At 49.5% G+C, this 2,500-nt stretch overlaps 1 non-coding gene across 1 annotated transcript; it reads right to left on the bottom strand.

The window, feature by feature from the left end:
• Window positions 1-906: 906 nt before the first annotated feature.
• LOC143175361 (5.8S ribosomal RNA) lies at window positions 907-1,061 on the bottom strand. Its single transcript, XR_013000169.1, has one exon. It is a non-coding gene; the product is annotated as a 5.8S ribosomal RNA (ribosomal RNA).
• Window positions 1,062-2,500: the final 1,439 nt, after the last annotated feature.

Below are 2,500 nucleotides of genomic sequence, written 5' to 3'. Positions count from 1 at the left end.
ATATATATATATTTCGAAATTCAACTGAACGTGGCGGAAGCGCACGGTGGTGGTCCAGCGAGGACACGCGACGACGGGGAATAAGAACTATTCGACCCGTTACGAATACGCATGCTCGTCCCGCACGATTTTAACACACACCGTGTTTTTCTCCAGTCGTCAAAGCGTTCGTGCGTCGAATTCGAAAAATAAAAAAAAGAAATACACCTTTTCTCTCTCTCTCGGGGTAAAAAGAGTCGATGTGTATTGTGTATAAATGTTCTGCTGCGAGAAGTCTCGTTTTGCCGTGTGTTTCGGTAACGACGATCCTCCGAAACGTACATCTCATTCGTAAGAGAGGAAGAAAACAATCTCCCTGGGGCCAGTCGGTAATATACCGACATACGACGTGTCGTGCACATCCGTCTCACGCACGGTATACAAAATATGAATAAAACGTGTGTAGTCTCTCTCTCTCGACTTCTTAATATTTTCTTTCACCTCTGACGCATCATTTCAGGTGACGTCGGGAGCGCGGGAAAAAAAATTTTTCTAAACACACGAAACCGTTCATCTCACGAACAGCCGAAAAAGTTGTCGCTCAGATCCATATCGCAGTGGAGCGGTATCCGCGGGCGGTCGTAATTGAACGACGCACGACGCCGCGAACACTCACGCGAGTCCATACAAACGATTCCGATCGTTTTGCAACAACTAGAACGTACACTGTCCGTGAAATTCACAGAATTTTCGCGTGTCCGCGACAAACGCCGACGAGACACCCATCGTTCGCTCGTACGTAGCATCCTTCTCTTAACCCGACTCAGAGACGTTCTTTGCGCCCTTCGGTAAAAAAACGTTCGATCCGAAGAGGTGAACGACGGCGGGGATTTGACAGAGCTACGCAAGCAGTGTATGGTACGTAAACGACCCTCAGCCAGGCGTGGTCCAGGAATTGTATCCGTGGACCGCAATGTGCGTTCGAAATGTCGATGTTCATGTGTCCTGCAGTTCACACGTTGACGCGCAATTAGCTGCGTTCTTCATCGACCCACGAGCCAAGTGATCCACCGTTCAGGGTAATCGTATAAATTTTATATTTCACATATATAATTTTATTCTCATTTGTTCGACCTAATATCTCTCTTCTTTCAAAGAGAAGATAAAAGTTGATACCTGAATCTCCGACCAGCGCGCGAAGGAGATTCAGGCGTCGCCTTGGAGACGACACCGAAGCCTTTCGAGACGAAAAACGTTCAAGTAATATGTATATATTTCTCGACGTTCCGGGCGTATAGTGCATTCAAAAACCCGCGAAAGACGCAGAAGACTCGCACGCGTGGAAACGACGGGGATATATTTTGTATCCTACCCGATACTGAATCCATCGCGTGCAGTCGACCCTCGCGTTCTTCCGATCAGACGCATCTATTGTTGCGCGCATGTTTTCGCGTCGCATCGCGCGAAACGTTGCACGAATCGTACCGATCGATCGATTGAAAGCAAATAATGAAAAAAGACTTCACAGCTGGCTCTTTGCCGGTCATTCGTCCCATGTTATCTCTTGCCGCGAAATTGGCGCGCAAGAGTTGGGTGTCAGACGCGCGGCTTTAAAACGAGCTTCACGGCCGGTCCCTTCGTTACCGCTTTCGTTCTTTCTCTCGGAACGACCATGAACGAACACGACGAGCGACGCTACGGCATACACACGTCCACGGATTCGATTAAAAAAACAGACTTCACAGCTGGCTCTTTGCCGGTCATTCGTCCCATATTATCTCTTGCCGCGAAATTGGCGCGCAAGAGTTGGGTGTCAGACGCACGGCTTTAAAACGAGCTTCACGGCCGGTCCTCTCAATTCCGTGTACGGTACACGCAAGATGCGGGTTCCACTTCCAGACTACCCGGTCCCTTCTCTCTACGAGAATCGATAGTAGAAGAACGGCTCGAAAACGCGTCTCAGAGACTAGGGGAAAAGAAGCGGTATGCGAGCGAAACGAAAACGCATTATGGAAACGTCGCGAAACAATGTTCGACGGTTGCTCGGTTCCAATCGTGCGGCCGTTTCAATTTCTCGTGCGCTTCACCGTCCCTCCGTAACTCTGGCCGATCGCGTATACCGAAGAGCCGACACGCGCAAAAACCACAGGCATTGTATACTGTGTATATATATATATATATGTTACAGTCACAGCCTTCGCGCGTTTTACTCTCCGACGCGGGGTTTCCACGACGAAAGAGAGACAGTTTCGTGGCGGGTGACTCGGCCGAATCGCTACGACGGGTATTTCTATTATAGAACGAATCATCGCCACCCTTTACCAGTGCCCGACGAAGGAATCACAAGGTCATCTGGAGTTTACAATGCCAGCGACGGTAATTCCAACGAAGACCCGATAAGTCAGCTCATCGTTCTATTTCTCCCCGTACAGAAAAGCGAATCGACGCTATCGCACCTCGCGCGAGCACGTAACAACTCTTCGCGTGGATCGTCCCATCGTCGAGAGACGTAAGACGCACG

Source organism: Nomia melanderi, unplaced genomic scaffold (assembly GCF_051020985.1).
Source record: "Nomia melanderi isolate GNS246 unplaced genomic scaffold, iyNomMela1 scaffold0066, whole genome shotgun sequence".
Lineage (NCBI taxonomy): Eukaryota > Metazoa > Arthropoda > Insecta > Hymenoptera > Halictidae > Nomia > Nomia melanderi.
The sequence above is the reverse complement of the archived record's forward strand: the minus strand, read 5'-3'. Positions and strand labels throughout refer to the sequence as shown.